The sequence below is a fragment of the Pseudophryne corroboree genome, chromosome 10 (assembly GCF_028390025.1).
Source record: "Pseudophryne corroboree isolate aPseCor3 chromosome 10, aPseCor3.hap2, whole genome shotgun sequence".
Taxonomy (NCBI): Eukaryota; Metazoa; Chordata; class Amphibia; order Anura; family Myobatrachidae; genus Pseudophryne; species Pseudophryne corroboree.
Genome location: NC_086453.1, coordinates 2,504,602 through 2,531,106, shown reverse-complemented (window position 1 = coordinate 2,531,106; position 26,505 = coordinate 2,504,602).

The following is a 26,505-nucleotide window of genomic DNA, read 5'->3' as shown; positions in this document are numbered from 1 at the left end:
AATCCGAACCCGCCCCGAACTTCATGTTTTTTTACACGGGTCCGAGCGACTCGGATCTTCCCGCCTTGCTCGGTTAACCCGAGGCGCTGCGCCCGAACGTCATCATCACGCTGTCGGATTCTCGCGAGGCTCGGATTCTATCGCGAGACTCGGATTCTATATAAGGAGCGCGCGCGTCGCGGGCCATTTTTCACACGTGCATTGAGATTGATAGGGAGAGGACGTGGCCTGGCATCCTCTCCGTTTAGAAATTAAAATAGATAGGAGAGTGAGACACTTCATTTACTTACTGGAGCTTAGGAGGAGTTATACTAGTGACTGATGACCAGTGACCTGACCACCAGTGCAGTTTTATAATTTATTATTATTTAATAATCCGTTCTGTTCTTGTTCTCTGCCTGAAAAAAACGATACACAGTGACTCAGTCACCACTCACATACCATATCTGTGCTCACAGTGGCGTAACTACTGCCCCCGCAGTCCTCGCGGTGGCTTGGGGGGCGAGGGGGCTGCGGGGGCGCCACTGATTACAGCAGACTGACATGCGGACGAGCGCCCGCATGTCAGTCTGCTTTCTCCTTCCCGCCGCCGCTTGTTGGAGGGACACGGACGGCACAGCGTGTGCCTCTCCTGTGTCCCTCCTGCATCATCTCCGGCGGCCGCGGGTCTAATAGGGGGAAGTGCCGTCCGTGAGCTCTAATTGGCTCACGGACGGCACTTCCCCCTATTAGACCCGCGGCCGCCGGAGATGATGCAGCAGGAGGGACACAGGAGAGGCGATCTGTGCCCTCCGTGTCCCTCCAATAAGCGGCGGCGGCGGCGACGGCGGCACTGGGGGGAATATCTGGCACTGGGGGGGGGGATGTCTGGCACTGGGGCATATATGGCACTGGGGGCATATATGGCACTGGGGGGGGGGGGATATATGGCACTGGGGGGGGGATGTCTGGCACTAGGGGGGGATATCTGGCACTGGGGCATATATGGCACTGGGGGGGGGGGATATATGGCACTGGGGGGGGGGATGTCTGGCACTGGGGGGGATATCTGGCACTGGGGGGGGATGTCTGGCACTGGGGCATATATGGCACTGGGGGGGGGGATATATGGCACTGGGGGGGGGAGATGTCTGGCACTAGGGGGGGATATCTGGCACTGGGGCATATATGGGCACTGGGGGGGGATATATGGCACTGGGGGGGGGGATGTCTGGCACTGGGGGGGATATCTGGCACTGGGGGGGGGGATGTCTGGCACTGGGGGCATATATGGCACTGGGGGGGAGATGTCTGGCACTAGGGGGGATATCTGGCACTGGGGCATATATGGCCACTGGGGGGGATATCTGGCACTGGGGGGGGGATGTCTGGCACTGGGGGGATATCTGGCACTGGGGGGGGGATGTCTGGCCACTGGGGCATATATGGCACTGGGGGGGGATGTCTGGCACTGGGGCATATATGGCACTGGGGGGGGGATGTCTGGCACTGGGGGGGATATCTGGCACTGGGGGGGGGATGTCTGGCACTGGGGCATATATGGCACTGGGGGGGAGATGTCTGGCACTATGGGGGATATCTGGCACTGGGGCATATATGGCACTGGGGGGGGGATGTCTGGCACTGGGGGGATATCTGGCACTGGGGGGGGATGTCTGGCACTGGAGCATATATGGCACTGGGGGGGGATGTCTGGCACTGGGGCATATATGGCACTGGGGGGGATGTCTGGCACTAGGGGGGATATCTGGCACTGGGGGGGGGGATGTCTGGCACTGGGGCATATATGGCACTGGGGGGGGGATGTCTGGCACTGGGGGGGATATCTGGCACTGGGGGAGGGATGTCTGGCACTGGTGGGGGGATGTCTGGCACTGGGGGGGATATCTGGCACTGGGGGGGATGTCTGGCACTGGGGCATATATGGCACTGGGGGGAAGATGTCTGGCACTAGGGGGGGATATCTGGCACTGGGGCATATATGGCACTGGGGGGGATATCTGGCACTGGGGGGGGGGATGTCTGGCACTGGGGGGGATATCTGGCACTGGGGGGGATGTCTGGCACTGGGGCATATATGGCACTGGGGGGGGGATGTCTGGCACTGGGGCATATATGGCACTGGGGGGGGGATGTCTGGCACTGGGGGGGATATCTGGCACTGGGGGGGGGGATGTCTGGCACTGGGGCATATATGGCACTGGGGGGGAGATGTCTGGCACTATGGGGGATATCTGGCACTGGGGCATATATGGCACTGGGGGGGGATGTCTGGCACTGGGGGGGATATCTGGCACTGGGGGGGGATGTCTGGCACTGGGGCATATATGGCACTGGGGGGGGGGATGTCTGGCACTGGGGCATATATGGCACTGGCGGGGGGATGTCTGGCACTAGGGGGATATCTGGCACTGGGGGGGGGATGTCTGGCACTGGGGCATATATGGCACTGGGGGGGGGATGTCTGGCACTGGGGGGGGATATCTGGCACTGGGGGGAGGGATGTCTGGCACTGGGGGGGGATGTCTGGCACTGGGGGATATCTGGCACTGGGGGGGGATGTCTGGCACTGGGGCATATATGGCACTGGGGGGGGGATGTCTGGCACTGGGGCATATATGGCACTGGGGGGGATGTCTGGCACTAGGGGGGATATCTGGCACTGGGGGGGGGGATGTCTGGCACTGGGGCATATATGGCACTGGGGGGGGGGATGTCTGGCACTGGGGGGGGATATCTGGCACTGGGGGGGGATGTCTGGCACTGGGGCATATATGGCACTGGGGGGGGATGTCTCTGGCACTGGGGGGGGATGTCTGGCACTAGGGGGGGATATCTGGCACTGGGGGGAATATCTGGGCACTGGGGGCATATGTGGCACTGGGGGGCGGAATATATGGCACTGGCGGCATATCTGGCACGGGGGGAATATCTGGCACTGGGGGCATATGTGGCACTGGGGGGGAATATCTGGCACTGGGGGCATATGTGGCACTGGGGGGGGGGATATGTGTACCTGGCACATGGGGGGGGGCTATATTTGGCACCGGGGGCATGTGAGTACCTGGCACCGTGGGGGGAATATCTGGCACTGGGGTCATATGTGGCACTGGGAGCACAGCCCTAGCAACAAGGACTACCTCCTAGCAACGAGCATGACACCCAGTGCATGAAACACCTGACAACGAGCATGACACCCAGTGCATGAAACACCTGGGCAACGAGCATGACACCCAGTACATGAAACCCCTGACAACGAGAAGGTAATTGAAAAGTAATTAGAAGCCTTACTGTAGGACTTAATGTGTAATGGGCATTACGGTGTGTGTGGCATAATGTATCACGGACATTGCGGGTGTGTGTCATAATGTGTCACAGGCATTACGGTGTGTGGTTATACTATATCGCGGGCATTGTGATATGTGGTATAATGTCTCAGGGTCATTGCAGTGTGTGGCATAATGTATCACGGACATTGCGGTGGTGTGTCATAATGTGTCAGGCATTACGGTGTGTGGTATACTATATCACGGGCATTGTGGTATGTGGTATAATGTCTCAGGGTCATTGCAGTGTGGCATAATACATAACGGGCATTGCGGGTGTGTGGCATAGGGTATAACGGGCAGGGCATTGCGGTATGTGTCACAGGCATTACGGTGTATGGTATACTATATCACGGGCATTGTGGTATAATGTCTCAAGGTCATTGCGGTGTGTGTCATAATGTGTCACAGGCATTGTATGTGCTATAATGTATCAGGGGCATTGCAGTGTGTAGCATAATGTATAACGGGCATTGCGATTCCTGTCATAATGTGTCGGGGGCATTACGGTGTGGTGGCATAATGTGTCACAGGCATTACGGTGTGTGGCATAATGTGTCACAGGCATTACGGTGGTGTGGCATAATGTGTCACAGGCATTACGGGTGTGTGGCATAATGTGTCGGGGGCATTATGGTGGTGTGGCATAATGTGTCATGTGCATTATTGTGTGTGGAATAATGTCTAAGGGCATTGCCAGTATGTGGCATAATGTATACTGGGCATTACTATAAGGAGGAAAAATGACAAATAATGTAAGGGGCATGAATCAGGATTATTTTTCTTTCCTGTGGTGGCCCAACGTCTGTGGCGTGCAGGTTGCAAAACTGGGGTATAAGGTAGTCTTTTCCTGCAATACCACGCCCCTTTATGAGAAACCACGCCCATTCCAACAAAACCACGCCCCTTTTTTTTGCAGCGCGCGCCTTCGGGGGGGGGGGGGGGGGGGGGGCGCCAAAGAATTTTTTGGCTTGGGGGAGAAAAATTTTCTAGTTACGCCACTGTGTGCTCAGCCCAGTGTGCTGCATCATCTATGTATAATATCTGACTGTGCTCACACAGCTTAATTGTGGGGGAGACTGGGGAGCAGTTATAGGTTATAGCAGGAGCCAGGAGTACATATTAAACAGTGCACACTTTTGCTGCCAGAGTGCCACTGGCCAGTCGTGACTGACCACTGACCACTGTGACCAGTGACCTGACCACACTGACCACCAGTATAGTATATTGTGATTGAATGTCTGCCTGAAAAAGTACACTCGTCGTGTGACTTGTGTGGTGTTTTTTTTATTCTATAAAAATTAAAAAACTCATTCTGCTGACAGACAGTGTCCAGCAGGTCCGTCATTATATAATATATACCTGTCCGGCTGCAGTAGTGATATATATATATTTTTTTTTATATCATTATTTATCATCCAGTCTATACTAGCAGCAGACACAGTACGGTAGTTCACGGCTGTAGCTACCTCTGTGTCGGCACTCGGCAGTCCATCCATAATTGTATACCACCTACCTGTGGTTTTTTTTTTCTTTCTTCTTTATACATACTACATCTCATTATCATCCAGTCTATATTAGCAGCAGACACAGTACAGTACGGTAGTCCACGGCTGTAGCTACCTCTGTGTCGGCACTCGGCAGTCCATCCATAATTGTATACCACCTACCCGTGGTTTTTTTTTCTTTCTTCTTTATACATACTACATCTCATTATCATCCAGTCTATATTAGCAGCAGACACAGTACGGTAGTCCACGGCTGTAGCTACCTCTGTGTCGGCACTCGGCAGTCCATCCATAATTGTATACCACCTACCCGTGGTTTTTTTTTTTCTTTCTTCTTTATACATTACATACTACATCTCATTATCATCCAGTCTATATTAGCAGCAGACACAGTACGGTAGTCCACGGCTGTAGCTACCTCTGTGTCGGCACTCGGCAGTCCATCCATAATTGTATACCACCTACCCGTGGTTTTTTTTTCTTTCTTCTTTATACATTACATACTACATCTCATTATCATCCAGTCTATATTAGCAGCAGACACAGTACGGTAGTCCACGGCTGTAGCTACCTCTGTGTCGGCACTCGGCAGTCCATCCATAATTGTATACCACCTACCCGTGGTTTTTTTTTTTCTTCTTCTTTATACATACTACATCTCATTATCATCCAGTCTATATTAGCAGCAGACACAGTACGGTAGTCCACGGCTGTAGCTACCTCTGTGTCGGCACTCGGCAGTCCATCCATAATTGTATACCACCTACCCGTGGTTTTTTTTTTTCTTTCTTCTTTATACATACTACATCTCATTATCATCCAGTCTATATTAGCAGCAGACACAGTACAGTACGGTAGTCCACGGCAGTAGCTACCTCTGTGTCGGCACTCGGCAGTCCATCCATAATTGGTATACCACCTACCCGTGGTTTTTTTTTTCTTTCTTCTTTATACATACTACATCTCATTATCATCCAGTCTATATTAGCAGCAGACACAGTACGGTAGTCCACGGCTGTAGCTACCTCTGTGTCGGCACTCGGCAGTCCATCCATAATTGTATACCACCTACCCGTGTTTTTTTTTTTTCTTTCTTCTTTATACATTACATACTACATCTCATTATCATCCAGTCTATATTAGCAGCAGACACAGTACGGTAGTCCACGGCTGTAGCTACCTCTGTGTCGGTACTCGGCAGTCCATCCATAATTGTATACCACCTACCCGTGGTTTTTTTTTCTTTCTTCTTTATACATACTACATCTCATTATCATCCAGTCTATATTAGCAGCAGACACAGTACAGTACGGTAGTCCACGGCTGTAGCTACCTCTGTGACGGCACTCGGCAGTCCATCCATAATTGTATACCACCTACCTGTGGTTTTTTTTTCTTTCTTCTTTATACATACTTCATCTCATTATCATCCAGTCTATATTAGCAGCAGACACAGTACGGTAGTCCACGGCTGTAGCTACCTCTGTGTCGGCACTCGGCAGTCCATCCATAATTGTATACCACCTACCCGTGGTTTTTCTTTTCTTTCTTCTTTATACATACTACTTCTCATTATCATCCAGTCTATATTAGCAGCAGACACAGTACGGTAGTCCACGGCTGTAGCTACCTCTGTGTCGGCACTCGGCAGTCCATCCATAATTGTATACCACCTACCCGTGGTTTTTTTTTCTTTCTTCTTTATACATTACATACTACATCTCATTATCATCCAGTCTATATTAGCAGCAGACACAGTACGGTAGTCCACGGCTGTAGCTACCTCTGTGTCGGCACTCGGCAGTCCATCCATAATTGTATACCACCTACCCGTGGTTTTTTTTTCTTTCTTCTTTATACATACTACATCTCATTATCAACCAGTCTATATTAGCAGCAGACACAGTACGGTAGTCCACGGCTGTAGCTACCTCTGTGTCGGCACTCGGCAGTCCATCCATAATTGTATACCACCTACCCGTGGTTTTTTTTTTCTTTCTTCTTTATACATACTACATCTCATTATCATCCAGTCTATATTAGCAGCAGACACAGTACAGTACGGTAGTCCACGGCTGTAGCTACCTCTGTGTCGGCACTCGGCAGTCCATCCATAATTGTATACCACCTACCCGTGGTTTTTTTTTTCTTTCTTCTTTATACATACTAGATCTCATTATCATCCAGTCTATATTAGCAGCAGACACAGTACAGTACGGTAGTCCACGGCTGTAGCTACCTCTGTGTCGGCACTCGGCAGTCCATCCATAATTGTATACCACCTACCCGTGGTTTTTTTTTCTTTCTTCTTTATACATACTACATCTCATTATCAACCAGTCTATATTAGCAGCAGACACAGTACAGTACGGTAGTCCACGGCTGTAGCTACCTCTGTGTCGGCACTCGGCAGTCCATCCATAATTGTATACTAGTATCCATCCATCTCCATTGTTTACCTGAGGTGCCTTTTAGTTGTGCCTATTAAAATATGGAGAACAAAAATGTTGAGGTTCCAAAATTAGGGAAAGATCAAGATCCACTTCCACCTCGTGCTGAAGCTGCTGCCACTAGTCATGGCCGAGATGATGAAATGCCAGCAACGTCGTCTGCCAAGGCCGATGCCCAATGGCATAGTACAGAGCATGTCAAATCCAAAACACCAAATATCAGTAAAAAAAGGACTCCAAAACCTAAAATAAAATTGTCGGAGGAGAAGCGTAAACTTGCCAATATGCCATTTACCACACGGAGTGGCAAGGAACGGCTGAGGCCCTGGCCTATGTTCATGGCTAGTGGTTCAGCTTCACATGAGGATGGAAGCACTCAGCCTCTCGCTAGAAAAATAAAAAGACTCAAGCTGGCAAAAGCAGTAGCACCGCAAAGAACTGTGCGTTCTTCGAAATCCCAAATCCACAAGGAGAGTCCAATTGTGTCGGTTGCGATGCCTGACCTTCCCAAAACTGGACGTGAAGAGCATGCGCCTTCCACCATTTGCACGCCCCCTGCAAGTGCTGGAAGGAGCACCCGCAGTCCAGTTCCTGATAGTCAGATTGAAGATGTCAGTGTTGAAGTACACCAGGATGAGGAGGATATGGGTGTTGCTGGCGCTGGGAAGGAAATTGACCAGGAGGATTCTGATGGTGAGGTGGTTTGTTTAAGTCAGGCACCCGGGGAGACACCTGTTGTCCGTGGGAGGAATATGGCCACTGACATGCCTGGTGAAAATACCAAAAAAATCAGCTCTTCGGTGTGGAACTATTTCAACAGAAATGCGGACAACAGGTGTCAAGCCGTGTGTTGCCTTTGTCAAGCTGCAATAAGTAGGGGTAAGGACGTTAACCACCTCGGAACATCCTCCCTTATACGTCACCTGCAGCGCATTCATAATAAGTCAGTGACAAGTTCAAAAACTTTGGGCGACAGCGGAAGCAGTCCACTGACCAGTAAATCCCTTCCTCTTGTAACCAAGCTCACGCAAACCACCCCACCAACTCCCTCAGTGTCAATTTCCTCCTTCCCCAGGAATGCCAATAGTCCTGCAGGCCTTGTCACTGGCAATTCTGATGATTCCTCTCCTGCCTGGGATTCCTCCGATGCATCCTTGCGTGTAACGCCTACTGCTGCTGGCGCTGCTGTTGTTGCTGCTGGGAGTCGATGGTCATCCCAGAGGGGAAGTCGTAAGCCCACTTGTACTACTTCCAGTAAGCAATTGACTGTTCAACAGTCCTTTGCGAGGAAGATGAAATATCACAGCAGTCATCCTGCTGCAAAGCGGATAACTGAGGCCTTGACAACTATGTTGGTGTTAGACGTGCGTCCGGTATCCGCCGTTAGTTCACAGGGAACTAGACAATTTATTGAGGCAGTGTGCCCCCGTTACCAAATACCATCTAGGTTCCACTTCTCTAGGCAGGCGATACCGAGAATGTACACGGACGTCAGAAAAAGACTCACCAGTGTCCTAAAAAATGCAGTTGTACCCAATGTCCACTTAACCACGGACATGTGGACAAGTGGAGCAGGGCAGGGTCAGGACTATATGACTGTGACAGCCCACTGGGTAGATGTATGGACTCCCGCCGCAAGAACAGCAGCGGCGGCACCAGTAGCAGCATCTCGCAAACGCCAACTCTTTCCTAGGCAGGCTACGCTTTGTATCACCGGTTTCCAGAATACGCACACAGCTGAAAACCTCTTACGGCAACTGAGGAAGATCATCGCGGAATGGCTTACCCCAATTGGACTCTCCTGTGGATTTGTGGCATCGGACAACGCCAGCAATATTGTGTGTGCATTAAATATGGGCAAATTCCAGCACGTCCCATGTTTTGCACATACCTTGAATTTGGTGGTGCAGAATTTTTTAAAAAACGACAGGGGCGTGCAAGAGATGCTGTCGGTGGCCAGAAGAATTGCGGGACACTTTCGGCGTACAGGCACCACGTACAGAAGACTGGAGCACCACCAAAAACTACTGAACCTGCCCTGCCATCATCTGAAGCAAGAAGTGGTAACGAGGTGGAATTCAACCCTCTATATGCTTCAGAGGTTGGAGGAGCAGCAAAAGGCCATTCAAGCCTATACAATTGAGCACGATATAGGAGGTGGAATGCACCTGTCTCAAGCGCAGTGGAGAATGATTTCAACGTTGTGCAAGGTTCTGATGCCCTTTGAACTTGCCACACGTGAAGTCAGTTCAGACACTGCCAGCCTGAGTCAGGTCATTCCCCTTATCAGGCTTTTGCAGAAGAAGCTGGAGACATTGAAGGAGGAGCTAACACGGAGCGATTCCGCTAGGCATGTGGGACTTGTGGATGGAGCCCTTAATTCGCTTAACAAGGATTCACGGGTGGTCAATCTGTTGAAATCAGAGCACTACATTTTGGCCACCGTGCTCGATCCTAGATTTAAAGCCTACCTTGGATCTCTCTTTCCGGCAGACACAAGTCTGCTGGGGTTCAAAGACCTGCTGGTGAGAAAATTGTCAAGTCAAGCGGAACGCGACCTGTCAACATCTCCTCCTTCACATTCTCCCGCAACTGGGGGTGCGAGGAAAAGGCTCAGAATTCCGAGCCCACCCGCTGGCGGTGATGCAGGGCAGTCTGGAGCGACTGCTGATGCTGACATCTGGTCCGGACTGAAGGACCTGACAACGATTACGGACATGTCGTCTACTGTCACTGCATATGATTCTCTCACCATTGAAAGAATGGTGGAGGATTATATGAGTGACCGCATCCAAGTAGGCACGTCACACAGTCCATACTTATACTGGCAGGAAAAAGAGGCAATTTGGAGGCCATTGCACAAACTGGCTTTATTCTACCTAAGTTGCCCTCCCACAAGTGTTTAGTGCCGCCGCTCACCTTGTCAGCAATCTGCGTACGAGGTTACTTCCAGAAAATGTGGAGAAGATGATGTTCATTAAAATGAATTATAATCAATTCCTCCGCGGAGACATTGACCAGCAGCAATTGCCTCCACAAAGTACACAGGGAGCTGAGATGGTGGATTCCAGTGGGGACGAATTGATAATCTGTGAGGAGGGGGATGTACACGGTGATATATCGGAGGATGATGATGAGGTGGACATCTTGCCTCTGTAGAGCCAGTTTGTGCAAGGAGAGATTAATTGTTTCTTTTTTGGTGGGGGTCCAAACCAACCCGTCATTTCAGTCACAGTCGTGTGGCAGACCCTGTCACTGAAATGATGGGTTGGTTAAAGTGTGCATGTCCTGTTTATACAACATAAGGGTGGGTGGGAGGGCCCAAGGACAATTACATCTTGCACCTCTTTTTTCTTTAATTTTTCTTTGCGTCATGTGCTGTTTGGGGAGGGTTTTTTGGAAGGGCCATCCTGCGTGACACTGCAGTGCCACTCCTAGATGGGCCCGGTGTTTGTGTCGGCCACTAGGGTCACTTATCTTAGTCATCCAGCGACCTCGGTGCAAATTTTAGGACTAAAAATAATATTGTGAGGTGTGAGGTATTCAGAATAGACTGAAAATGAGTGGAAATGATGGTTTTTGAGGTTAATAATACTTTGGGATCAAAATGACCCCCAAATTCTATGATTTAAGCTGTTTTTTAGGTTTTTTGGAAAAAAACACCCGAATCCAAAACACACCCGAATCCGACAAAAAAAATTCGGTTAGGTTTTGCCAAAACGCGGTCGAACCCAAAACACGGCCGCGGAACCGAACCCAAAACCAAAACACAAAACCCAAAAAATTTCCGGCGCTCATCTCTACTAGTAACATGTGTAACTACACGCCGCGTTATACAGGACCTGAGAGAGGACCGGCATACAGAGACTTCTGTCACATCGCCAGCGTGCAGGACTGGTAACATGTGTAACTACACGCCGCGTTATACAGGACCTGAGAGAGGACCGGCATACAGAGACTTCTGTCACACCGCCAGCGTGCAGGACCGGTAACATGTGTAACTACACGCCGCGTTATACAGGACCTGAGAGAGGACCGGCATACAGAGACTTCTGTCACACCGCCAGCGTGCAGGACTGGTAACATGTGTAACTACACGCCGCGTTATACAGGACCTGAGAGAGGACCGGCATACAGAGACTTCTGTCACACCGCTAGCGTGCAGGATTGGTAACATGTGTAACTACACGCCGCGTTATACAGGTCCTGAGAGAGGACCGGCGTACAGAGACTTCTGTCACACCGCCAGCGTGCAGGACTGGTAACATGTGTAACTACACGCCGCGATATACAGGACCTGAGAGAGGACCGGCATACAGAGACTTCTGTCACACCGCCAGCGTGCAGGACTAGTAACATGTGTAACTACACGACGCGTTATACAGGACCTGAGAGAGGACCGGCATACAGAGACTTCTGTCACACCGCCAGCGTGCAGGACTGGTAACATGTGCAACTACACGCCGCGTTATACAGGACCTGAGAGAGGACCGGCATACAGAGACTTCTGTCACACCGCCAGCGTGCAGGACTGGTAACATGTGTAACTACACGCCGCGTTATACAGGACCTGAGAGAGGACCGGCATACAGAGACTTCTGTCACACCGCCAGCGTGCAGGACTGGTAACATGTGTAACTACACGCCGCGTTATACAGGACCTGAGAGAGGACCGGCATACAGAGACTTCTGTCACACCGCCAGCGTGCAGGACTGGTAACATGTGTAACTACACGCCGCGTTATACAGGACGTGAGAGAGGACCGGCGTACAGAGACTTCTGTCACACCGCCAGCGTGCAGGACTGGTAACATGTAACTACACACCGCGTTATACAGGACCTGAGAGAGGACCGGCATACAGAGACTTCTGTCACACCGCCAGCGTGCAGGACTGGTAACATGTGTAACTACACGCCGCGTTATACAGGACCTGAGAGAGGACCGGCATACAGAGACTTCTGTCACACCGCCAGCGTGCAGGACTGGTAACATGTGTAACTACACGCCGCGTTATACAGGACCTGAGAGAGGACCGGCATACAGAGACTTCTGTCACACCGCCAGCGTGCAGGACTGGTAACACGTGTAACTACACGCCGCGTTATACAGGACCTGAGAGAGGACCGGCATACAGAGACTTCTGTCACACCGCCAGCGTGCAGGACTGGTAACATGTGTAACTACACGCCGCGTTATACAGGACCTGAGAGAGGACCGGCATACAGAGACTTCTGTCACACCGCCAGCGTGCAGGACTGGTAACATGTGTAACTACACACCGCGTTATACAGGACCTGAGAGAGGACCGGCATACAGAGACTTCTGTCACACCGCCAGCGTGCAGGACTGGTAACATGTGTAACTACACGCCGCGTTATACAGGACCTGAGAGAGGACCGGCATACAGAGACTTCTGTCACACCGCCAGCGTGCAGGACTGGTAACATGTGTAACTACACACCGCGTTATACAGGACCTGAGAGAGGACCGGCATACAGAGACTTCTGTCACACCGCCAGCGTGCAGGACTGGTAACATGTGTAACTACACGCCGCGTTATACAGGACCTGAGAGAGGACCGGCATACAGAGACTTCTGTCACACCGCCAGCGTACAGGACTGGTGACGTGTAACTACACGCCGCGTTATACAGGACCTGAGAGAGGACCGGCATACAGAGACTTCTGTCACACCGCCAGCGTACAGGACTGGTAACATGTGTAACTACACGCCGCGTTATACAGGACCTGCGAGAGGACCGGCATACAGAGACTTCTGTCACACCGCCAGCGTGCAGGACTAGTAACATGTGTAACTACACGCCGCGTTATACAGGACCTGTGAGAGGACCGGCATACAGAGACTTCTGTCACACCGCCAGCGTGCAGGACTAGTAACATGTGTAACTACACGCCGCGTTATACAGGACCTGAGAGAGGACCGGCATACAGAGACCTCTGTCACATCGCCAGCGTGCAGGACTGGTAACATGTGTAACTACACGCCGCGTTATACAGGACCTGAGAGAGGACCGGCATACAGAGACTTCTGTCACACCGCCAGCGTGCAGGACTGGTAACATGTGTAACTACACGCCGCGTTATACAAGACCTGAGAGAGGACCGGCATACAGAGACTTCTGTCACACCGCCAGCGTGCAGGACTGGTAACATGTGTAACTACACGCCGCGTTATACAGGACCTGAGAGAGGACCGGCGTACAGAGACTTCTGTCACACCGCCAGCGTGCAGGACTGGTAACATGTGTAACTACACGCCGCGTTATACAGGACCTGAGAGAGGACCGGCATACAGAGACTTCTGTCACACCGCCAGCGTGCAGGACTGGTAACATGTGTAACTACACGCCGTGTTATACAGGACCTGAGAGAGGACCGGCATACAGAGACTTCTGTCACTCTGCCAGCGTGCAGGACTGGTAACATGTGTAACTACACGCCGCGTTATACAGGACCTGAGAGAGGACCGGCATACAGAGACTTCTGTCACACCGCCAGCGTGCAGGACTGGTATCATGTGTAACTACACACCGCGTTATACAGGACCTGAGAGAGGACCGGCATACAGAGACTTCTGTCACACCGCCAGCGTGCAGGACTGGTGACATGTGTAACTACACGCCGCGTTATACAGGACCTGAGAGAGGACCGGCATACAGAGACTTCTGTCACTCTGCCAGCGTGCAGGACTGGTAACATGTGTAACTACACGCCGCGTTATACAGGACCTGAGAGAGGACCGGCATACAGAGACTTCTGTCACACCGCCAGCGTGCAGGACTGGTAACATGTGTAACTACACGCCGCGTTATACAGGACCTGAGAGAGGACCGGCATACAGAGACTTCTGTCACACCGCCAGCGTGCAGGACTGGTAACATGTGTAACTACACGCCGCGTTATACAGGACCTGAGAGAGGACCGGCATACAGAGACTTCTGTCACACCGCCAGCGTGCAGGACTGGTAACATGTGTAACTACACGCCGCGTTATACAGGACCTGAGAGAGGACCGGCATACAGAGACTTCTGTCACACCGCCAGCGTGCAGGACTGGTAACATGTGTAACTACACGCCGCGTTATACAGGACCTGAGAGAGGACCGGCATACAGAGACTTCTGTCACACCGCCAGCGTGCAGGACTGGTAACATGTGTAACTACACGCCGCGTTATACAGGACCTGAGAGAGGACTGGCGTACAGAGACTTCTGTCACACCGCCAGCGTGCAGGACTGGTAACTTGTGTAACTACACGCCGCGTTATACAGGACCTGAGAGAGGACCGGCATACAGAGACTTCTGTCACACCGCCAGCGTGCAGGACTGGTAACTTGTGTAACTACACGCCGCGTTATACAGGACCTGAGAGAGGACCGGCATACAGAGACTTCTGTCACACCGCCAGCGTGCAGGACTGGTAACATGTGTAACTACACGCCGCGTTATACAGGACCTGAGAGAGGACTGGCGTACAGAGACTTCTGTCACACCGCCAGCGTGCAGGACTGTTAACATGTGTAACTACACGCCGCGTTATACAGGACCTGAGAGAGGACCGGCGTACAGAGACTTCTGTCAAACCGCCAGCGTGCAGGACTGGTAACATGTGTAACTACACGCCGCGTTATACAGGACCTGAGAGAGGACCGGCATACAGAGACTTCTGTCACACCACCAGCGTGCAGGACTGGTAACATGTGTAACTACACGCCGAGTTATACAGGACCTGAGAGAGGACCGGCATACAGAGACTTCTGTCACACCGCCAGCGTGCAGGACTGGTAACATGTGTAACTACACGCCGCGTTATACAGGACCTGAGAGAGGACCGGCATACAGAGACTTCTGTCACACCACCAGCGTGCAGGACTGGTAACATGTGTAACTACACGCCGAGTTATACAGGACCTGAGAGAGGACCGGCATACAGAGACTTCTGTCACACCGCCAGCGTGCAGGACTGGTAACATGTGTAACTACACACCGCGTTATACAGGACCTGAGAGAGGACCGGCATACAGAGACTTCTGTCACACCGCCAGCGTGCAGGACTGGTAACATGTGTAACTACACGCCGCGTTATACAGGACCTGAGAGAGGACCGGCATACAGAGACTTCTGTCACACCGCCAGCGTGTAGGACTGGTAACATGTGTAACTACACGCCGCGTTATACAGGACCTGAGAGAGGACCGGCATACAGAGACTTCTGTCACACCGCCAGCGTGCAGGACTGGTGACATGTGTAACTACACGCCGCGTTATACAGGACCTGAGAGAGGACCGGCATACAGAGACTTCTGTCACACCGCCAGCGTGCAGGACTGCTAACATGTGTAACTACACGCCGCGTTATACAGGACCTGAGAGAGGACCGGCATACAGAGACTTCTGTCACACCGCCAGCGTGCAGGACTGGTAACATGTGTAACTACACGCCGCGTTATACAGGACCTGAGAGAGGACCGGCATACAGAGACTTCTGTCACACCGCCAGCGTGCAGGACTGGTAACATGTGTAACTACACACCGCGTTATACAGGACCTGAGAGAGGACCGGCATACAGAGACTTCTGTCACATTGCCAGCGTACAGGATCGGTTACATGTGTAACTACACGCCGTGTTATACAGGACCTGAGAGAGGACCGGCATACAGAGACTTCTATCACACCGCCAGCGTGCAGGACTGGTAACATGTGTAACTACACGCCGCGTTTTACAGGACCTGAGAGAGGACCGGCATACAGAGACTTCTGTCACACCGCCAGCGTGCAGGACTGGTAACATGTGTAACTACACGCCGCGTTATACAGGACCTGAGAGAGGACCGGCATACAGATACTTCTATCACACCGCCAGCGTGCAGGACTGGTAACATGTGTAACTACACGCCGCGTTATACAGGACCTGAGAGAGGACCGGCATACAGATACTTCTATCACACCGCCAGCGTGCAGGACTGGTAACATGTGTAACTACACGCCGCGTTATACAGGACCTGAGAGAGGACCGGCATACAGAGACTTCTGTCACACCGCCAGCGTGCAGGACTGGTAACATGTGTAACTACACGCCGCGTTATACAGGACCTGAGAGAGGACCGGCATACAGAGACTTCTGTCACACCGCCAGCGTGCAGGACTGGTGACATGTGTAACTACACGCCGCGTTATACAGGACCTGAGAGAGGACCGGCATACAGAGACTTCTGTCACACCGCCAGCGTGCAGGACTGGTAACATGTGTAACTACACGCCGCGTTATACAGGACCTGAGAGAGGACCGGCATACAGAGACTTCTGTCACACCGCCAGCGTGCAGGACTGGTATCATGTGTAACTACACGCCGCGTTATACAGGACCTGAGAAAGGACCGGCATACAGAGACTTCTGTCACACCGCCAGCGTGCAGGACTGCTGACGTGTAACTACACGCCGCGTTATACAGGACCTGAGAGAGGACCGGCTTACAGAGACTTCTGTCACACCGCCAGCGTGCAGGACTGGTAACATGTGTAACTACACGCCGCGTTATACAGGACCTGAGAGAGGACCGGCATACAGAGACTTCTGTCACACCGCCAGCGTGCAGGACTGGTGACATGTGTAACTACACGCCGCGTTATACAGGACCTGAGAGAGGACCGGCATACAGAGACTTCTGTCACACCGCCAGCGTGCAGGACTGGTAACATGTGTAACTACACGCCGCGTTATACAGGACCTGAGAGAGGACCGGCATACAGAGACTTCTGTCACACCGCCAGCGTGCAGGACTGGTAACATGTGTAACAACACGCCGCGTTATACAGGACCTGAGAGAGGACCGGCATACAGAGACTTCTGTCACACCGCCAGCGTGCAGGACTGGTAACATGTGTAACTACACGCCGCGTTATACAGGACCTGAGAGAGGACCGGCATACAGAGACTTCTGTCACACCTCCAGCGTGCAGGACTGGTAACATGTGTAACTACACACCACGTTATACAGGACCTGAGAGAGGACCGGCATACAGAGACTTCTGTCACACCGCCAGCGTGCAGGACTGGTAACATGTGTAACTACACGCCGCGTTATTCAGAACCTGAGAGAGGACCGGCATACAGAGACTTCTGTCACACCGCCAGCGTGCAGGACTGGTAACATGTGTAACTACACGCCGCGTTATACAGGACCTGAGAGAGGACCGGCATGCAGAGACTTCTGTCACACCGCCAGCGTGCAGGACTGGTAACATGTGTAACTACACGCCGCGTTATACAGGACCTGAGAGAGGACCGGCATACAGAGACTTCTGTCACACCGCCAGCGTGCAGGACCGGTAACATGTGTAACTACACGCCGCGTTATACAGGACCTGAGAGAGGACCGGCGTACAGAGACTTCTGTCACACCGCCAGCGTACAGGACTGGTAACATGTGTAACTACACGCCGGGTTATACAGGACCTGAGAGAGGACCGGCATACAGAGACTTCTGTCACACCGCCAGCGTGCAGGACTGGTAACATGTGTAACTACACGACGCGTTATACAGGACCTGAGAGAGGACCGGCATACAGAGACTTCTGTCACACCGCCAGCGTGCAGGACCGGTAACATGTGTAACTACACGCCGCGTTATACAGGACCTGAGAGAGGACCGGCATACAGAGACTTCTGTCACACCGCCAGCGTGCAGGACTGGTAACATGTGTAACTACACGCCGGGTTATACAGGACCTGAGAGAGGACCGGCATACAGAGACTTCTGTCACACCGCCAGCGTGCAGGACCGGTAACATGTGTAACTACACGCCGCGTTATACTGGAAATCTTTATAAAACAGTTGTCTCTCAGTTAGGTGGATCTTTTTCAGAATCCATACATCCCAACATGCACCATTCCAGGAGTGACAAAGGTGGTCATTCCGAGTTGATCGCTAGCTGAAAATGTTCGCTGCGCAGCGATGAAGCAAAAAAATGGCACTTCTGCGCATGCGTATGTGGCGCAATGTGCACGCGCGTCGTACTATTACAACGAACGATGTAGTTTTACACAAGGTCTAGCGATGTTTTTCAGTCGCACAGGCAGCCGCAGAGTGATTGACAGGAAGAGGGCATTTCTGGGTGTCAACTGACTGTTTTCATGGAGTGTTCGAAAAAACGCAGACATGCCAGGAAAAACTCAGGCGTGTTTGTGATGCCAAATCCGGAACTGAACAGTCTGAAGTCATCACAAGCTGGAGCTACTCTGAAACTGCACAATTTTTTTGTAGCCGCTCTGCGATCCTTTAGTTCGCACTTCTGTTAAGCTAAAATACACTCCCAGAGGGCGGCGGCTTAGCGTTTGCACGACTGCTAAAAACTGCTAGCGAGCGATCAACTCGGAATGACCCCCAAAATGCTTTACCTGGACTTCTTCTTAATGTATAATTGCCATCACATTTGTTGAAATACCTTTCCTATTAATTAACCCCCCTCGGAGGTTTAGGTTTAGGCACCAAGCGAGGAGGTTAGGGTTTGGTTGCGGGGAGGGAGAGTTTGGTGTTTGGGGAGATGGGAGAACTCCCCTTTACAATCAGAATCCCGGCGTCTGTATTTCGAGTGCGGGATCCCATACGTTGGTAACTCTGGTGGAGTATACTGGAGTATGACCGGTGAGGCTCTGCCTTCCTCACCTACCCTGACCACACGTCGTTGATATAAAGCTATCTTCCACAGACACCACTTACACTATATTATAGAATACACTGCCATACTACAATCTTCTTCTGCTATATACCTGTGGTGAGATCTTTATGCCATATTACCCATAGAGGACCGTTAGTTATGTCACAACGAATGCATTAGTGTTACACACTCACACATCACAACCTGCACACCTAAAAGCCGGTCTATGGAGCACCTGCTGCATTTGTTCTACAGAGAAAAGTTAATAACGAAACCCGTAGCTGCGGAGAGACTGAGCGCGGATTAATAGAGCATAAAATTGTAAATGACGTGGAAGTGATATCCTAAATCTTAAGTAAAGCTTTCAGGGTGTTTAATTTCATAATTTCTCTGCCTTTCTGTTTGCAAATTGCGGTATCAGACGGTGGAGATTGTCGCAGGACAGGAAGCAGGATGTGCCCGCGGAGCAGAAGAGTCACCCCGGGGAGTCAGGTTAGATGCGCCATGTGGGAATAACCAAGATTGTGGATGACTGACTCTGCTTTCCCACTTCTCTGGCCAGAATCTCTCCATTTCTGCTCTCTGGGTCTCACATATTATTACTGCAGGTTTATCCGCTCCTTTTCCATGATATTTGCCCCAATTGTGGAATTAATCAAGAAGAGCACCGACACCTATCGCTGGTCTCCTTTGGCTCTCCTGCTTTTGAGAACCTGAAGAAGGCATTTAGCTCTGCCCCAGTCCTCCGCCATCCTAATCCTGAGCTACCATTCTTAGTGTAGGTGGATGTATGTGATGTTGGCATCGGAGCAGTGCTATCCCAACGGGATCCTAAGGACTCCAAGATACATCTATGTGTCTTCTTTTCTCATAAATGTTCTTCCTCAGAAGCTAATTATGATGTTGACCATAGAGAACTTTCGGCCATTAAGTGTGCATTAGAGGATTGGAGGTATTGGTTGGAGGGTGCGAGACACCCCCATCACCGTCTTCACGGATCATAACAATATGGCCTATACTGAATCCGTAAAGAGGCTGAATCCCAGACAAGTATGTTGAGCACTGTTCTTTGCTTGGTTCAACTTTAATATCACCTACAGGCCGGGCTCCAAGAATATTAAGGCTGATGCCTTATCACAAAGTTTTCTACCAGTCCAGAATGTCTCTTGACCACAGACTCCGATTCTTCCAGCTTCATGTATTCTTGACGGTATTACTCAAGATTTAGCTACTCGGATTCAGTCCTTGCAGGCTCAGACACCTTCTGCAACAACTCTCAGGGTGTTTCTTCATTACCTGAGAATCTTAGAGGAGCAGTTCTTACTGATTTTCATTACAACAAGACTTCTAGGCATTCAGGCATTGCGAGCACGTTAGAACTGCTTTCCTGATCTGTATGGCAGCCAAGCGACATCTGTATGGGACTTCGCTCAACCAAACAACATCTGTGCCGGGAATAAGACCTCATACATCACCATCCGGGCATCTTTTCCCATTACTTGTGCCATCCAAACCCTGGTCTCATATCTCCATTGATTTCATTGTGGATCTTCCTATTTTTTCCAGATGTACTATGATTTGGATAATCGTGGATCATTTCGGAAAGATGGCCCATTTAATTCCTTTGACTTAATTACCCAGTGCTAAAGATCTGTCAACACTATTTATCCAGCATGTTTTCAAGTTGCATGGCTTACTAAAATATTGTCTCTGATGTACTCAATTTATTGTTCAGTTCTGGAGATCTTTCTGTTCCAAATTGGGTGTCAATCTCATTCTTTCTTCTAGTTACCACCCAAAATCAGATGGGCAGAGAGAACGAGTGAACCAGTATCTGGAGCAATGCCTCTGGTGCTATGTGTCAAAGTGTCATAATGATTGGGTGGAGAAGTTACCGCTGACGGGGTTCGCATACAAAATGCCTGTCGTTCATCTTCTTGACTGTCACCGTTTGTGTGTTATTTGATCCTACTCAACAATACTGTATGCTCCTTCTTCTAGCCTGTATCTTATCTTCGAATGATCTGGAAGAAGGTCCATCAAGCTCTCAGCAAGGCCTCATTCTGCTCAAAATTTATTTTTTCAGACAAACACAGAAGACCGTGTAAATGCAAAGTAGAGGCCATGGTGTGGTTATCTGGCTGGAATATAAACATTTGTCAGCCTTCTCAGAAGCTGGGACCCCAATACATTGGCCCATTCCGGATCACTGAGCAAGTAAATCCGGTAGCCTTCTGTCTTCAGTTTCCTTTTACTGTTCTGTCTTCAAACCAGCATTCTTCCCTAAGAAATTCAGGGTCTGTCACCCTAGAAGGCCTTCTCTAGTATTTGTACAAGACCACAATAAGTATATAGTAGAAAAAATCGTGGATTCCAAGTTTGTACGAGGACAGGTACATATCTTGGTCCATTGGAAGGGCTATGGTCCTGAAGAAAGAGCATGGATTCCAGAAAATTTCTTCATGCACCCAACCTTAAGAAATCATTTGTAGAGAATTTCCTGATAAACTGGTTCTATGGATTTCTTAACCCCTCTTCAATAATGGGGGTACTGTAACAAGCCCATGCGAGACCTAGTTGTTTATACAGTCAAGTTTGCTGTGGTGCGCTCCCTGGGTTACTAGGGCAATATTCAATCTTCAGACGTGTTAGGCTCAGGTGAGTATATTCTTAGTTCGACAACGATTCCCCACTCCAATTCACACGATTTTACCCAAAAAATAGAAAAGAAAGCGATATAGTGAAGTATTGTCCGATTCAGTTATATTAATATGAATGGGGTTATTCAAACGTATGGAGTCCCAATGAATGGGCGGACCCACGTACCAGATTTTTTTGGGGTGTCAGTAGTGCCCACCCAAATACGCCTGTGGTGTTACTTCCACTGCTCTCTGGTAGTTTTCCTCAAGGATTCTTCACCAATTCACCTCTCCAATCAGAGTTAAATCCCCTTTGTCTAATGTCAGCGAAAGGTTTCTCTGTGGTGTCTAACCTAGGTTAGACACCACAGAGAAACCTTTCGCTGACATTAGACAAAGGGGATTTAACTCTGATTGGAGAGGTGAATTGGTGAAGAATCCTTGAGGAAAACTACCAGAGAGCAGTGGAAGTAACACCACAGGCGTATTTGGGTGGGCACTACTGACACCCCAAAAAAATCTGGTACGTGGGTCCGCCCATTCATTGGGACTCCATACGTTTGAATAACCCCATTCATATTAATATAACTGAATCTGACAATACTTCACTATATCGCTTTCTTTTCTATTTTTTGGGTAAAATCGTGTTAATTGGAGTGGGGAATCGTTGTCGAACTAAGAATATACTCACCTGAGCCTAACACATCTGAAGATTGAATATTGCCCTAGTAACCCAGGGAGCGCACCACAGCAAACTTGACTGTATAAACTGTGATTCTTTGGGATTTAGTTGACCATCCCGGCTGGTGGACTGCAGCACCTTTGAACTTAAGCGCCATCTTTACATTTCTTTTGTCTACGAGACCTAGTTGTTGCCTGGAAACCGGGACATTGTGTCTTCCAGCCGCAAGGGCCGACAGTCCCCGTCTGTCACTATGCAACCAGGGTGCCAGTGAGCAACTGCCAGTGAAGCTTGTGTAAGTGCAGCACTGCAGCTGCACAGGGTTTGTAATTAATGAAACACTCCCAGACTGACTTTTCCCCATTGGTCCGTGTTTTCTTTATAAGTCAGTCACCCCAGCTCACTGTGCCGGTTATAGCACTTGCCTTCTCAGTATTTGCTGCTGGTCCCTGTCCTCAGATTCTACTGAATTTCTGTCAGTCCTGTGGATACTCTGCACATTTACCTGTTTGCTTAGAACCTTGTCCTTGTCCAGCCTGTACCTACATACTTTCCCACTGTATTATCCCTTTGTCTGCCAGTCCAGTGCTCCTGTACTCAGCATGCAAGATATACCAACTGCACAGTGTCTGCAAGCCACCTCAACAACGCCTGTATACCATCTCACAGTGCCTCATCTGCTGTGGCTGAGATCCTGACCCAGACCTGACCTCAACCTGACCTCAACCCTCTGTGCTCCAGTGTGTTAGCTGTGGTCTCTAGCCTATTGTGTGAGCCTCAACTGCTAGAGGTAAAAGTCCAGGTGGCAACTTAAATACCGGTGTACGTGTCATGTACTAAGGGAAAAGTGGGCAGCTGTTATTGGCAGATGAACCTCTCACTAACTCAAGGGGTTTCACCCAAATAGCTCTAGAGTCCCTTAACAGACACCCTGAGGAGCCCCAACCTACTGACATCTAGAGGAGTCCTAAACTATTAATGCCCAGAGAAGCCAACAACCTACTGGTTCTCAGTGGAATCCCAACCTACTGACCCCCAGAGAAGCCCAACCTACTGATGCCCAGAGGAGCTCCACACTACTGATGCCCAGAGGAACTCCAACCTACTGATGCCCATAGGAGCCCAAACCTACAGATGCCAGAGAAGCCCAAACATACAGAGAGCCAGATGAGCCCAAACCTATGGAGATCCAGAGAATTCCCAAGCTACTGGGGCCAAAAGGAGCCCAGACTTATGGAGGGCCAGAGAAGCCTAAACCTATTGGCACCCAGAGTAAGAAGTTACTGAGGCACAGGGAATCCCAACCTACTTACACCTAAAGGAGCCCTGACATACTGCCACCAAGAGGAGCTCCAACCATCTGACATTCAGAGTTCCAACCTTCTAAAATCTGTGTAGCACCCCTCCTGTGGTATGCATTGTGAGGTTATATATGTTGCTTAATATAGGAGCTTTTCACCTGAGTCATGGCTTTGTCTTCTGGAGGGTGTTCTGAAAATACACCAGGGGAGATTCGGAATCCCCCTGCCTAATACTTAGAAGATGACACACTTTGTGCTGCAGAAGACAGCCTCACACATTTAATGAACAACTAAATGCAGCTTTTGTGATTTTTTAGAAAAACTAGCTGAATACCCTCCTTCGCTATGGAATTCCAAGTATAATCACAACGAGACGGAGAGCGCTGGAATTTAAGCACATGTAATACTGCTATTAAATGAGGCTCACTCGTGGTAGGATGTTGTTGAGAACTGGTAGCATCACAGTGCCCCTCCATGCATAGGCGGATCCAGGGGGGGGAGGGGGGGCACTCGGGCCCGTGCCCCCCTGTTGTTTCTGACTTCTTTTTTTTCAAAAGGAGAACAGCAGCAGCACTACTACTATTTCCGTCAGTCAGATTTGATAAAAGAGCCGATCCGCACTAGGACCCGCCGCAGCTCTTAACAGCAAGTCCGTGTGGTAACCAATGGGGAGGCTGAAGCTGCAGCTCCAGCCTCCCGATGCTCACACCGCAACCTACCAGAGTTCAGCCTAGGCCATACTTACCTACTTTCCCGGAAGCTGTGGGAGGCTCCCGTTTTTTGGGGTAGCCCCCCGCACCCCCGGAAGAGTGGGCAGGTCTCCCGCATCCTGCTCGCACCCTAGTGATGTGAGCAGGATGGAGAGATAACCTCCCGCATTCGCGGGTCCGTCGGGTGGAGAAGGGGTTAAAATGATGCAAATCGCGTAATTTTAGCCCCGCCCCCTGCCCGCGGATCAGAGAATCGCGGCATTTCCCGATGTAGGGGGCGGGGCTTAGTGACGTCACAGTCCGCCCCCGCCCCCCGAAGACACTGCAGCGTCTCCTCTCCGGGCTTCTCCCGGAGAGGAGAAATAAAATGTAGGTAAGTATGGCCTAGGCGCGGGGTTCAAATGCCAGCATGGAGTAAGACTGTTACTTATGACGGTGCAGAAGGCTTCATTAGCCCTCACTGCACCGCACAGTTACCCAGCGCTTCCTCCTCCAGTTCCTTTACCACCATGCTAGGTGCAGTCACACTCAGCCTCAGCTTTGAGAAGGCGGCCCGTGTGATTGTGACAGGGCTGTCCTGCAGATGTCTTATGCTGTGTGACTGTGACAGGGCTGTCCTGCAGATGTCTTATGCTGCTTGTTGGAGATCCAGCCGGCTGCTTCTGCTAATCAAAGCTGGGCAGTTCGTGTCCTGCAGTCTGAGTCTCCGTGTAGTGCCCAAAACAAGGTATGCTGCACCTGCCACCACCAACTAAAGACTATAATAATTACATTGTGCTGGGGTGCCTTCCAGGCTCCCATACCTAATGGAACAGGTGACCAACATCTCAAGGCCCAATCAGCCTTTTCATCAGGGTGAAACATTGGCAATAAACCAGGATGCGCTCCTACAGCCAATCATTACCTGATGGCGTATTCTGTGAGGCCACACCCCTTATCTGGGAGCACGCGTGCCTTAGGTGCATGTAAATATAACTATTACGGTTACCCTATCATGGTGCCCCCCCTTTCATTTTCTTCTGGATCCGCCCCTGCCTCCATGATATCTCTACAATACACCAGCAGCCACACACACAACGGCCGTGCAGGGACCCCACAAAGAGGAAGCAGTGCACTGCAAGGTGGGGCGCTTATGTATGTATGGATGGATGGATGAATGAATGGCAGCATGGCATGGAAGCCCCATGGGGGTCATTCAGGTGCTATCATGTGCAGAGTACCGATGTCTGGTACTTTGCGCACGACGTCAGAAGCAGGACCGGAGCAGACTGCCAGTGATTGTCTGCTGCCCTTCTGGGCGCAACGGCCTCTATTTGTGAAAACAGAGGAGTGTTGCCACCGTTTAGGGGGAGGGAAGAGGTCAGGGATCTCGGAGATTTCCTGGTCTCTGAAATGGGCGGGTTGCATGGCCGCCTGATGGTGGGAGAGAGATCTGATGTTGCATCCAAGGCCACAGGTGGGATCAGTTCTGCAGCAGGAGGTGTCTGCATGCAATAGATGCCTCTTGCATACCTCCCAACCTTCAGGAAGAATGAAGCTGGGCTCCTGCAGTGAAGCCACGCCTTCCCCAAGAAGGGGCGTGGCCTCAGCAAAAAGAGTGTGGCTTCATGGTAATGATGCAATCGTGAGCCACACCCTCTTTTTCCATCACTGTGGGGGCATGGCCAGTTCTCTGTGAGTTGCTGGCATGCCCCCAGTCCCTTTTATCTCTGTGAATAGAAGGTGTGCGCATGTGCCCAGCTTTAATTCACCGCTGCTCTACAGTAGAAGTGACGGCCTCCTAACAGCCCCCCCACCGCAGGACACTGTGGCCCGGGGGTAAGACAGTGGGACAGTCCCTAAAAACGGGACTGCCCGTGAAAATCGGGACAGATGGGAGGTTCCCCTCAGAGGGAGCACAATGTGGTATAAGCTCAAATGCTGATTAAACAAACACCTGGGGCCAATTGTAATAGAGTGAGTGTCAGAAAGTGAGAGATTTGGTAAGGGGGTTTTGCAGTTTTTTTTAAAGTGGCAATCATTTACACTGCAAAACCAGGTTGATCTCGCAGTGTAAATGATTGCCACTTTAAAAAAAAAATGCAAAACCCCCTTACCAAATCTCTCACTTTCTGAAACTCTCACTCTATTACATTTGGCCCTTGGTGTGCATTACCTGCTCACCCACCTTGTGACTAGATATAGTCCATAACTCCATACCCACTTTGA